Source organism: Euphorbia lathyris, chromosome 4 (genome assembly GCF_963576675.1).
Source record: "Euphorbia lathyris chromosome 4, ddEupLath1.1, whole genome shotgun sequence".
NCBI lineage: Eukaryota > Viridiplantae > Streptophyta > Magnoliopsida > Malpighiales > Euphorbiaceae > Euphorbia > Euphorbia lathyris.
Window position 1 is genome coordinate 27675030 of NC_088913.1, and position 14202 is coordinate 27689231.

The 14202-nt window shown below is 36.6% G+C and overlaps 1 long non-coding RNA gene across 5 annotated transcripts; it reads left to right on the top strand.

Moving 5' to 3' along the window:
* The first annotated feature begins 5874 nt into the window (after positions 1-5874).
* LOC136225771 (uncharacterized) lies at positions 5875-9834 on the top strand. 5 transcript variants are annotated; one of them, XR_010687301.1, is made up of 4 exons: positions 5875-6123; positions 6756-7087; positions 7466-9472; positions 9602-9834. It is a non-coding gene; the product is annotated as an uncharacterized lncRNA (long non-coding RNA). The 5 variants fall into 5 exon arrangements; XR_010687300.1 differs by having other exon boundaries at positions 7390-7580; positions 9602-9831; XR_010687299.1 differs by having other exon boundaries at positions 7466-7580; positions 9602-9825.
* Positions 9835-14202: the final 4368 nt, after the last annotated feature.

Genomic DNA, 14202 nt, shown 5'->3' on the forward strand with positions numbered 1-14202 from the left:
AATGTACTCAGCTTCAGTTGTGGACAGGGCTACTGACGCCTGCTTCTTGCTGAACCAAGATACAAGACAGCTTCCTAGGAAATGGCATCCTCCAGAGGTGCTTTTTCTTTCCAGCTTGTCTCGTCCATAGTCAGCGTTAGTGTATCCAATGAGTGTAAAGTCATGAGTATTTGGATACCACAAACCTGCATTTACTGAGCTTTGCAAATATCTAGCACAATAACATACTGAGAACTGAATGTCCGGCCTACTTGCTGTTAAGTAAAGTAAAGAGCCAATCATACCTCGGTATAACTTGCTGTCTACTGACTTACCATTTTCATCAGCACAAAGGACAGTGTCAGTGCCCATAGGAGTGGATATTGGCTTACAATGTTCTAGTTCATATTTCTTCAATATCTCCTTGGCATATTTAGCTTGACTGATGAATATGCCATTCTTTCCTTGTTTAATTTGAAGTCCGAGGAAGAAATTGAGTTCTCCCATCATTGACATTTCGAATTCAGTCTGCATTTGTTTGCTAAATTCCTTGCACATAGATTCATTAGTAGCACCAAATATAATATCATCTACATATATTTGTGCCAGCAGGGTATCTTTACTCTTTCTCTTAATGAATAAGGTTGTATCAGCTTGACCCCTGACGTAATTTCTAGTCAGTAAGAAGTTGGTCAGCCTCTCATACCAAGCATGTGGTGCTTGCTTGAGGCCATACAGAGCCTTTTTGAGTTTGTAAACGTGGTTTGGGAACTTAGAATCCTCAAACCCTGGAGGCTGATTGACGTAGACCTCCTCGTTTATTACTCCATTAAGAAATGCACTTTTAACATCCATTTGAAACAGTTTAAAATTCATATATGATGCATATGCGCATAAAATCCTAATTGCTTCTAGCCTTGCCACTGGGGCAAAGGTCTCACCGTAGTCAATACCTTCTTGCTGACTGTAGCCCTGAGCTACAAGTCTTGCCTTGTTTCTGACTACGTTGCCTTGTTCATCCAGCTTGTTCCTGAAGACCCATCTCGTTCCAATGGTCTTTTGGCTCCTAGGATGTGGTACTAGCTCCCATACATTATTCCTCCTGAATTGATTGAGTTCGTCTTGCATGGCATTCATCCAGAATTCGTCATTCTTAGCTTCGGCAAAGTTCTTCGGCTCCTGTACTGAGACAAAAGCTACATTGCCGAGATACTTTCTTAGTTGATTTCTTGTCATCAGCGTATTTCCAGCTGAGTCAAGAATTGCATTTTCTGAATGCCCTCTTGGGACTCTTATCTCCTTGGGTAGATTTATGTCTTGTTCTATCTGTGTTTCAACATTCTCTGCAGAAGTAGATTGGTCAGTGAAAGTAATTTTAGGTTCACTCTTACTCTTGGTCAGCCGTTTTATGAAAGACTCAGTAGCTGGTTCTTGATCAGCAGATGCTGAGTTTGGTTCATCTTCTATCAGCGGCTGGTATCTTCCTGCAGGGTCAGTTTCATCGAATTGCACATGTATAGATTCTTCTAATACTTGAGTTCTCTTATTAAAAACTCTGTATGCTTTGCTGTTTGTTGAGTAGCCTAGAAAGATAGCTTCATCAGCTTTTGAATCAAATTTGGCTAAGCTATCTTTGGTATTTAGAATAAAGCACCTACAGCCAAAGGCACGAAAGTATCCAATGTTGGGCTTTCGTCCTTTCCAAAGTTCATAAGGGGTTTTCTTAAGTATAGGTCTAACTAGAGCCCTATTCAGAATATAGCATGCTGTGTTAACAACTTCTCCCCAAAAATACTTTGGAAGCCTATGCTCATCCAGCATTGTCCTGGCAATCTCAACCAGAGTTCTGTTCTTCCTTTCAACAACCCCATTTTGCCGAGGCGTTCTAGGAGCAGAGAAATTGTGGTCAATGCCGCTGGCTTCACAGAATTCAACAAACTTTTGGTTTTTGAATTTTCCACCGTTATCACTACGGATATGAGCTAATTTTAGGTCTTTCTCATTCTCAATTTTTCTAACCAAGTTTGAAAATGTCTCAAAGGTCTCATCCTTACTGGTCAGCAGGATAATCCATGTGTACCGTGAGAAATCATCTACAATAACCAAGGAAAACCTTCTTCCACCCAGACTCAACGGCTGGACTGGACCAAAGAGATCCAAGTGTAGCATTTCCAACGGACGCTTAGTTGAGACAATGTTTTTACTTTGAAAAGATTGCTTGGTTTGTTTTCCAGCTTGGCAGGCATGGCATAATTGATCTTTTTGAAATTTGAGTTCAGGCAGTCCCTCAACCAATTGCTTTCTTGCTAATTTGGCCAGGAGGTCCATGCTTACATGACCAAGTTTCCTGTGTCATAGCCAGGAATTTTCTTCCTTTGTTACTAAGCACACAGTTTTTGAAAACTTTTTCTCTAAGTCTAGCATAAAGACATTATCTATCCGAGGGGCAGTTAAAATTAACTCATTAGTTTTACCCTCGTATATTTTACATCCAGTAGCATCAAATATAACTTTTCTCCCATTGTCACATAGCTGAGCTACGCTGAGTAAGTTATATTTGAGTCCGCTGACTAGGGAGACAGATTCAATAGTAGGGTTACCTCCGATGGTTCCTGAGCCTACTATCTTACCCTTCTTGTTGTCTCCAAAACTTACACTCCCTCCTCATTTACGTTCAAACGTGATGAATTGAGTTTCATCACCCGTCATATGCCTTGAGCATGCGCTGTCAATATACCACATCTTTGACTTCTCGGCACATCTCAGGCTTACCTGCATTGTAACTAGTTACTTTTAGGTACCCAATTCTTTTTGGGTCCTGACTTGTTAGGTGCAACAGGTATAGCATCATATTTTATTTTATGGCGGCATACATGGACAGTATGGCCATTCTTTCCACAGAAGTCACAACTGACCTTCTGTTTAGGATGTTTTACTGACTTGTCAGCACCCCAGTGCTGAGCGTGCCAGCACACTTTAGTAGTGTGTCCTAACTTCCCACAAAAGTCACATTGGACTTTTCGCTGGGGATTTCGTCTCTGCTGAGTACCTTGGTACTGTGTACCTTGATACTGAGTTCTCAGCGAAAAATTGTTTTTGTTTGGAACCTTTAATTGGTTCTGAATGGTTGTGACATCCTTCCTCAGTTTCTTTGAAACTGACTGGACTTCAGAGACGGACTCATGAATGATTTTCATATTTTCATGCAAAAATGAGTTGTCTTGAAGAAGGTATCTGAGGTCACTCAGTTTGACCTCTTCTACTTCATCACAGCGCCGACTGAGTGCTTTAATCTTCCTGTTACACTTTTTAACAAGTGTATAGAGATCACTCAGGGCGTTACCCATTTCATTTCTAAGTTAAGAGAGTGAGATTACCTCATTAGATTGCTCTTCATTATCTGACTCATCAGATTGGTCAGCATGCTTAGAAATGCATGGCTCAGCAAGTTCGTCAGCCATGAAACATATCTTTGCTGACTCTGTGGCCTCAGCTTCAGTTGATGAAGAATCATCACTGTCACTCCATGTCGCCACCATTGCCTTCTTTTTGTCTTTCCTCAGAGTTGGGCAGCTTGACTTGATGTGTCCGGTTTGATGGCACTCAAAGCATGTAATGGGATTCGAGGTGTCCTTCTTGAATTTGCTGTCACTTGAGTCAGCCTTATATTTGTCAAATTTTCTATAAGGCTTTTTGGAGTATTTGTCATTCCTTTTGAACAGCCTCTTCATTTTCCTCGTGAACATTGCCATCTCCTCATCGTCAGTTGAGCCATCATCAGTTGAGTCGGCTTTCATGACAAGTGATTTTTGCTTCTTGTCTTCGGACTTTTCCTTCACCTCGAAATTCTTCATGGATATCTCATGGGTCAGAAGTGAGCCGATGAGTTCATCATATTTATAGGTGGTTAAATCCTGAGCTTCTTCAACGGCTGTCTTCTTGGCTTGCAAGTCCTTAGGAAGACTTCTGAGTATCTTCTTGACTTGTTCTTCCTCAGTGAAGATTTTTCCAAGTCTTTTGAGCTCATTTATGATGTTAGTGAATCTTGCATTCATCTCAGAGGTCCCCTCATCATTGTTCATTTCGAACAGCTCATACAATCTCATTTGCTGGTTGACCTTGGACTCCTTCACCTTGTTGGTTCCTTCGTAGGTTACCTCCAACTTCTTCCAAATCTCCTGTGCGGATTCACAACCTGATATTTTGTTGTATTCTGCAGCATCCAGCGCACAGTGAAGCATATTTATAGCCGAAGCATGATTTTGTAGCTTCTTGAGATCATCCTCTGTCCATTCAACCTCAGCTTTAACAACTGACTGGCCAGCAACAACTTTCACAGGTACAAATGGGCCTTGGACTATAGATAGCCAGGCACTCATGTTTGTAGCTTGAATGAAGTTCTTCATCCTATTCTTCCAAAAGGTATAGTTTGACCCGAAGAATAGGGGAGGCCTGGTAATGGACAGCCCCTCAGGTAATATCTGAGTTGTCTGGTTTCCAGGGAGAAACCGAGTGCTGTTTTCACCCATGGTATGGATCAACTCAAGGTTGTTAGACCTTTAGTAATGAGCTATTAAGCTCTGATACCACTTGTTGGTCCCTTGTAAGGTTGCAAATATAGTTCCAAGGGGGGGGGGGGGGTTAGGAACTATTTTACCTTTTTAAAAAAAAATAATTAGGGCAGATTTCTTTTCTTTGAGAAAAGATTATATAACAGCTGCGCTTAGCAATCAGCAAGACACTGGCTTAGTCAACTAGTGACTAGGACAGCTTCGTTGCTTAGGTCAGGAGATAGCACCACTACAACAAATCATCACTTGCGCCACGAATCATGCCACGAGAATTCAAGATTCGTGGCATATTTCCATTTAGCCACGGGAAAAAGAGATTCCAGCAGAAACTTTAGATTATTTGATAAATTTATGCCATGGGTATTTGTTTTTTGTGGCAAAAAGATACTTATGCCACAAATTTTGCCACAATAAATTTTTTTCGTGGCTAAATCTATTTATGCCACGAAAATTTTTTACTTGTGGCATAAATTTACTTACGCCACGGTTAATTTATTTCGTGGCAAAATAATTAGTTTTAGGATAAATAATTTATTATTTATAAAATAAGAAAAATATATATTAGTTATGTGTTTTGACCTATTATACTAGTTAGTCCACATGTATATTTTAAGGTACTTATATTTTATTTTAATCAACTTTTTAATCCCTCCATATATATATATATATATATATATTGCATATTAGAATATAAAATTTCCATTATTTATATAAATAAAAACTTATCATTTTAGTTTTTAAATTTAATTAGTATATTTATAATGAAAATTTTATGTAGTATATTTAATTAATCGCTGCTAAGTTGTAATCTCACCAGTCGAACGGTTGGTGATAAAATCTCCTCGTGAAATAACGGATGAATAGTTTTACATAAAATGAAAATTTGTCAATAAGTAAAATAATAATAATAAACATAACTTTTTTTATAGGCATAACACCATTTTGCTTCCCAAACTAAAGTTTTAAAGTCAATTAGGAAGTTAAACTATTAAAATCATTAATTTGGTCCCTATACTAAGCAAAAATCATCAATTTAATCTCCATTCTAAGCAAAAATCATTAATTGAGTCTTCATCGAAAATCATTTTGTTTAACAGTTTCATACTCTCTTCTCCAAATCCATTTGGAGCCAACACAGAAATCATTATAGTCCATGTAATATAGTTACTGTTTCTAATTTTAGGATAATACACTGACCTAATTGATAATTTTGATAGTTTAAAGTTATAATTGAGTTTGAAGTTTTAGTTTAAGGAGTCATTTGAGTATTATAGCTTTTTATAAAGGAGAGGCGGGAATTACGTATCATTCTCCCTCCCAATTTTTCCCTTCTCTCAAATTAAGGTGTGTATCTCTCTCTCTCTCGATCTTGATCTTTCCCTCAGCCCTCTCTCCACTCCCGTCCTCTCTCATCAGTTCAATTACTCATCAGGTTAACTATATAATTCCTGATGCAAAAACGCCATCTCATCCCCGATTGAACCACCCCGATCGATAGTTGTTAAAATTCCTACTCTTTGTTTCGATTTTTGGACGGTGGCAACAGCAAGTGCCAAATGTTTCTTTAATTAAGGTTAGTTAACTCTTAATTTTAAATGGATTTAAGGATTTTGAATGGGTTTGCTTGAATATGATAGTATTTTATACATGATGAGTTTTTGCTTGGGATTAGGGATTTTGAATGGGTTTAGGGAAATCCCTAATATCCAAGGGAGTTTGATGGGTTAAGGGAAAATGGATTTAAGGATTTTGAATGGGTTTGCTTGAATATGATAGTATTTTATACATGATGAGTTTTTGCTTGGGATTAAGGATTTTGAATGGGTTTAGGGAAATCCCCAATATCCAAGGGAGTTTGATGGGTTAAGGGAAATCTTAATGTTTTACGTACTATGTGGTCAACTGTTTTTTAGGTTATATAGGTTAGAGAATGTATTAACTAATGGGAATCTTTTTTCTTGGCACTTCAATTCATGTTGGTTACTACTTCCTATTAGTTTACTTTTCATTCTCATTGAATATGATGCGTTAAGTAGGATAAAAATTGATGATAAGACCATTTGACTATGTGCACTTCCATATATTGATGTTAGCTTTTGTTTTTGTGATTAATGTTATGCTTGATACTTGTGAGGGTAAGGTTCTTTGGCATTTTGGTTATTTAGGGAATGCTCTTCCCAACTTAAATTTTCTTCGATTTCGCAGAGCTCTTTCTCCTATTTTATGCAGACATCAAGGTTGCGGGTGATGCTGACTATCAAATTGTCAGAGCTGATGTCTGATGTGCAAGTGACTCAGATGAGGTCTGATGGGACATTGGAAGAGAGTGGTGAAGGTCGACGCCTTTGCAAGTCATTGGAGGAAATGGCTGATGGATATAAGAGCTCCAGCGTATTATAGGAATGTGGCTAACTGAAAATTTCCTAACAGAAATATTGGAAAGTTCCGCTGAGAATCGATGATCATGGTTGGAGGTGAAACGTCTATCAGAAAGTCTAATTTTGGTCCTTGATGCTAGCCTGGAACATGCACTTGTGGTAAGTAATGCTACCAGAACAGTCATCTCTGATTTTACCCTACCGCAACTACTATTGGGTACATAAATTAAGCATGTATGTCTGGTTACTCTTTGTTTACTCCATTCAGAAACAACTTGCTCATTCATATGACATTAGAGCTTTTAATTTTTTATTGCTACGTTTGTCGGAGATTTAGTGGTTCCAGAATGGGCCAGTCTCACACTGCTCTCATTTTGTTCATGATAATTTTAATGATCTAGATATACAAGTTTTTCAGCTGTGATCTGGATGAATAATTTGTGCTGCATGCTTTTTAACAGGCTTCTCTCATGACTATAGATAGATATGTTGCGGCAGAGAGCTATTATAAACTTGCACTTGCATTTTCTCCTGTAGGCTGTTCCCGATCTTCACATTATGTGGTTATTGCATCTTTGTGATGCACATCAAGAAATGCAGTCATGGGCAGAATCTGCAGTATGCTGTAGCTGTAGCTGGCGTCGTAATGCAGGTGATTACTTTCCATTCAATGAGCAAATATAGAGTCTTAAATGAAGTTGCTTGTAATTCATTGGTGGTTTTCTAGATTTATTAAATCTAAGCTTTAGGATGATTTTAATCTCCACCCTATAATTCTAATAAGTGTAGATCTAACGGTGAAAAACACTTTGTAATTCATATTTTGTCTAAATTATTTGTAACTCCGCCATCACCCAAAAGCATTATCACTAGTATATGATAGTAGAATAATCTCTTTCACAAAGGTTTATACAGATATAAGTCCTATTTGAGTTAGGACAACTATATGTTCTTGAAAATAGTCCAATAGTTAAAACTTGCAAAGTTTAAAGGTGTAAATATGCATTAAGCCAAAAAAATTATAATACCGTCTATACATTTAAACCAAAAGTGTGAAATAAATATGGATTAAAGCACTATTTAGCCCGTGACGTATCCAAAATGTTGGATTTTGAACCCTGACTTATTATTTGGTAACATTTACCCTCTTACCTACCTAAAATGCTAGTTTTTGCTCACTGGCCTATTATTTGGTAGTATTTGCCCTCCGACCTATCCAAAATTAGTGAAATCTCAAACCATCCACACTGGTTGAAATTTCACCAATTTTCGGTCGATTCACGCCACCATTTATAATAATAAAAAACTGTTTTTCAATTTTTAACAACTCAAAAACGTACTGCATAAGAAGTTCTGAAGAAGACAACTCTTCACTTTACTTCTGAAGAAGATGACTCTTCACTTTACAAAAACGTACAAAAGTTATGAAATAGAAATATTCACTTTACAAATTCCAAAACCTTTCATCTTCTTTTCTATTTAGTTGTTATTATATTCTTCTACTCTCTATTCTTTCTATTTTCCACTTTCTATTCGTCTCTACTTGATATAATTTCTATTTGGATATTAAAATTGCATTTTTAGACTAATATTTAAAGTTAAATATGGTTAATATTTTATTTTTTTTATAATATTTTGAATTTGATCAGAATCTTACACTTCGGTTTGATTCACGAGTCCAGATTCGTAAAATGAGATTTCGAGTCACGAGTCGAATCTCGATTTAACAACTATGGTTATAATAGTATATGTAACATCAAGAATTTTGTCTAGTATAACTTAGAGGTGCGCCTCTCCCCTGCATTTTTTGCATTTGTTGGGAAGTTATTGGTCCATGTCTTTCCACCTCTGAGACAATTTCACTTATCACTCCATATTGGGATCCAATAGCAAGAAATATAGTTTGATCATTCTAATGAACTTTGAAATTTCTATTATTATTACAATTTCCTTTTCTCACTCTTTCTTTGTTGTTTTTGCACTATAATTGTTGTATAATGGGTGGTGAGAAGACCCCGTCTTAAAATTACCTAGTACTTCATTATTTAATTAGGAAATAGGAAGTGTATCCGCATTAGTTTATTTGGATTCTATTTTGCAATGAGGTCTTATATTGGAGTGTTTGAACAGCCGAGTGCAGATATTGCTAAAAAAATTGCTCTTAATGTTTTATTTTCAATTTTGTTTCAGAAGTACAAACCAAAAGGTTTTTTTTTTGCAATAAGTTGTTAACATTAGAGTGTTTCAGGTGGAAGTTTCTAAAAATAATGATTAGGATAATGATGATTCATTATCTTAAGTAAGAGATACTTTGCTGGCGTTGTAGGTCACTGTGTAGCATTTTTTTCACTGTTTCCTATCTTTTCTGTTCGTGTGGAGCTATGTTATATTCTCTCTTTCAGTTAGCAGTTTTGTAAGATTTCCATTATATCGCATTTTTGTTTCTTTTTTTTCCATGAAAAATGTGTTGTTTATATTAGAACATGGTTGTTGTTTGTCAGTCATGAAATCAATTGGTGGCATATTTAGGGAGGACGCTCCTTGGTAGGTTTTACTGCAATCTATATAATACAGATGACTAATTATATATTTTTTCTGATTATATATAGAGTGCTATGTACTCCTATTTTTACACAAAATGTTTTTTTACTGTAACTTTTTTTCTCTTAATAGATGCTTGTTTGAGATCTTCAGAAATCAACAAGGAGATGATGGATCAAGCGTACATTGGATCAGGCGTACATTACGACTTTGAGATACTTTCGCTTTAGACTGGAGTTTTCTTAACATAATTGTTTTCTAACTACGAGATTTGTTTTCGTGTTCTTAGATGTTTCTTTGTTGGATGTTAAAATGATTGATCTTTATTTAATAATTATTTATTTTTTATTTTTCATTAAAAATGGTTAAAATTTTGTACTTTTTTATTATTATGATTCTATTGTTCTTACCTATTTTAATGTAGCTCTATTCAATCCAAATAATAATAATAATAAAATAAATTACTAAAAATTTGATTAAGTTTGTCACGATTAAGCTCGTGGCTAAATAAGGTTTCTAGTTATGAGTATTATATTTTTTGCCACGGTTATGTTCGTGGCTAACCAAAGTTTTTAATGAGAAATATCCTATTTTTGCCACGGTAATGTTCGTGGCTAAGTGGAATTTATTCCCACGGGTCATTGTGTCTTGCCACGAGTATTTTACTTATATTTTTTGCCACGGTTATGTTCGTGGCTAACCAAAGTTTTTAATGAGAAATATCCTATTTTTGCCACGGTAATGTTCGTGGCTAAGTGGAATTTATTCCCACGGGTCATTGTGTCTTGCCACGAGTATTTTACTCTTGCCACGATTTTATCCGTGGCAAATGGATATAATTAGCCACTGATTTTCCCGTGGCACAAAAACCAATTTATGCCACGACCCTTGTTTTCCTGTGGCAACGACTTAGCCACGCTCACTTGCGCCACGAGAGTACCCACCTTGAATTTTCGTGGCTAAATAGCATAGCCACGGAAATATTACACTTAGGCCAAGATTTTAACTGTGGCGCAAGTGATGATTTGTTGTAGTGCACTTAGAGTCTATTCCTGAACCAACTCGTTGGTAGCGCACAACTCAGCTTGACCTCTTTTACTTGGTCCCTTGTAAGGTTGCAAATATAGTTCCAAGGGGGGATTAGGAACTATTTTACATTTAAAAAAAAAAATAATTAGGGCAGATTTCTTTTCTTTGAGAAAAGATTATATAACAGCTGCGCTTAGCAATCAGCAAGACACTGGCTTAGTCAACTAGTGACTAGGACAGCTTCGTTGCTTAGGTCAGGAGATAGCACTTAGAGTCTATTCCTGAACCAACTCGTTGGTAGCGCACAACTCAGCTTGACCTCTTTTACTTGGTCAGTTTTAGTTTGTTTTAAGCAAGCAATGTAAATAAGGAGTTAAGGTTTAGAAATACTTCACTCAGCAGATTTATCCAGGTTCGGCTTCTTCTAAGCCTACGTCCTGTCCCCGGAACACTTCCGAGATTTCAAATCCTCTACTGAGCTCTTTAAAGGTAGAGCCTCAAACCTTTTACAATATCAGCAATTGAGTATGACAAGAGTACCTTCCTCTATACTTCTACTCAATCCTAATCTCTCCGCTGAGTACTTAAAATCGAGTACTCAGCCTCTCCTTTCTACTTCTAGAAATGATAAAGATTTGTCCTAAACAACAATTGCTAGAACACCTTAGATGATTGAAGATCAATCACTCTAGACTTTTACACAAATGAATAAACTTGTAGTGTAAGAATTTGCTTTGCTTTTGATGGAGAACTTTTGTACACGTTTGGTCAGCGTAACGACTTTTGCTCAAAGTTCTCTGTTATGAATGTGGATTCTGAATGCTCTATTTATAGAGAGCTGTGAGAGCTTCTAGTTATTTCGAATTTCGAAATAACCGTTGGAGGGAAACGGCTTCATGTCGCTTTCACTCAGTCTGTTCAGCAGTTCTCCTAGCCAATCAGATTCCAGCATCTTCTGTTCTTCGGTCAGTGTGGCAGTATGTTCCTCCAAATCGGGTAATGTCAAACAGACAACTTTCTGCGTCTTCTGTTCTTTACCAACAGAGGAAATACTTGGTCTGGAAGTTGCTTTGTAGTCAGCGGCTGTCTTGTACGCTTTGTCGAGACAGCTCAGCAGCTTCATACCGAAGTTGTCTACGTGGATCTTCTCGATCCTTCTTTGCTCAGCATGCGTTTCATTACTTCAACGGCAGCGTTTTGGAGATACGCGGGCTGAGTGATCTTGGGCTTGTTTGACTTGGGCCTTGACTTCCATATAGGGCTTGGGCCTTATGATCTTTATGTCTTATAACAATTATAAACTCAACATTGAACAAACACATTAGTAACAATAAATCAAAGCATTTAAACTTAATGTGTTATAGAATATTTAATTTCACTTAATTAATTTTGTCAAATCAAAATCCTGTGGAAAGGTGTTTCAACATCGGGGACTCGGCGGGACACGGCCGGACACGGCCGGAAAATGGGACACGGATGGGGACACGGCGGGACACGGCTGGGGTAAAAAAAAGTTAAAAATTAAGGTTTTTTTAATTTTTTTTTATAAAATTTAAGGATCAATTATGCAATTTGTCAAAAATCCTAAATTATAATCTCTATTGCACGAATTAGAAGTAGGTCTTCTCTCCTTCCTGCGCAAATCGCGATTTCAATCCCTGTGCTGCGTACATCGCAGTTCTCCTAACATCACGATTTCGTTTTTGTTTGGGAATAATCAGAAACAATTTCTTCTCTCCTGGGTTCTTCCTTCTCATGCGCTACGATTCTTCTCTTGGGTTCTTCTCCTAACATCACGATTCCGATTTGTGATTTAGCATGTTTTTTTATATATTTTTATATCTAATATATATATAATTAATTATATAAAATTTGCCGTGTCCCCGCCGCACCCGTGTCTCATATTTTCTAAAAATGCCGTTTGCCGTGTCCGCACCCGCGTCCGCACCCGTGTCCGTGCTTCATAGATAGGGACGCTATTCTAATGGTGTTTTAAACCGCCTCTATATAATCGATTTCCACAAAAAAAAAGGATTTAGCGACAAACAAATGGGTCGGTAAACTGTCCCTAAAGATTTGATGCCGAACTAAAAATGTACCGACGAAATATTTTGTCGCTAAATATCTGTTTAGAGATGTCATATAATTCATTTTTTTTGGACTATGCCTAACTGTAGGAAACAGTTATAACCACATACATCATGTCATTCCAATCAAATCTTACAATAAGCCTCACCAATATTGTCAATATTGAAACTAAAAATAACGAAATCTGAAATCAACATAACTAAAGTTTAAATATGTTCAAAAATGTCACCAACATAATCAGCAATGAACCTAAAATTAAATCACTTATACTCAAGCTAATTAACAATTGAACTTCTTCATGTGAATAAAGACTTTGAGCTATGCATACTCCTTCTTCATGTTTCTGCATCCTTCATCTGTCCATCATTATGTAGACATTAACCGGACATCAGATATAGACACCATGTCATATAAATTCCTATGAAACATATATATGAAAAAACACACTTTTAACTTGAAACCCAAAATTGACAGCTCTAAATTTAGGCTATTAATCTATAAATAACCATGAACAATACAACCAAAGGTAAAAAGAAAAAATACCATCCTTGATGTGACAAGAAGAAGAATCCAATCATGAATAATTTTTCAGTTATCTACAAACCTATAAGAATTCATGAAATATGGCATCTGCACAACCACAAATACCACCATTATCTTTTGAATTTGGAAAATTCTAAGACAACCAAATGGCTTCCTTTGCTTGATAAGAAAATTCAAGGAGTTTTACCATGTAATTGAGTATCCAAAGACCCATTTTACATCATTTCATACACAAGAAACTTTGCTATAAATCACAACGTAGCCCATCTCAAACCCTAAGAGGAACTTATCTCTACGATTCCAATCTAGAGTAAAATCACAAACTCACTTAAATTAGTTGAGTTGGATTCCAAAAAGACTAAGAACCAAATTGAATCCAATTGCATGGGATCAGACCGAACATATGAAATTCGAAAAGAAAAATGGTAAGAACTTACAGAAGCACGGTTGAACAAGAACAACAGAGGCTGAGACTGAGGATTGAGGAACAAAAGTAAACTGATCGGAAAACTTCGACCGCTAGAGGTGAAAGGCGAACGGAAGTTTAACCAAAGGCGAACAGAAGTTTAACGAACGCTGATCGGAAGCCTAACGATCCGCGAACAAAGTTTGGTGAACTAATAATTTGGAGACTGCGACGTAGCAGATATGAAGTTAAGAATGGGTTATGAATTAAGGATTACAAAGCATAGGTATTTTTTTTTTTTTTTTTTTGAGAAATGGCTTGTAATTTCATTAGATGAAAAAAGAAGTACAACAAGTAAAATGTGAGGAATAAAACCTTACACGATCACAGACAAATACAATATCCACGGAGGGATGAAAATGACTACAAAAAGCAAAAAGAATCCATAAAAGGCATAAAACAGACAAAACAACACTATATTTCTCATAAATCCAAATCTGTAGAAAGACATCTGCAATCCAAACTTCATCCTTTAGACCATTCCGATCTCAATCCTATTTTTTCTTGCAACCACCTAGATTTATTGATCTACGGACAAGATAAACCATTTCCACTCTTGCTAAATCCGAAAAAAACATACGACAGAATAATAGAGAGCATATACAAT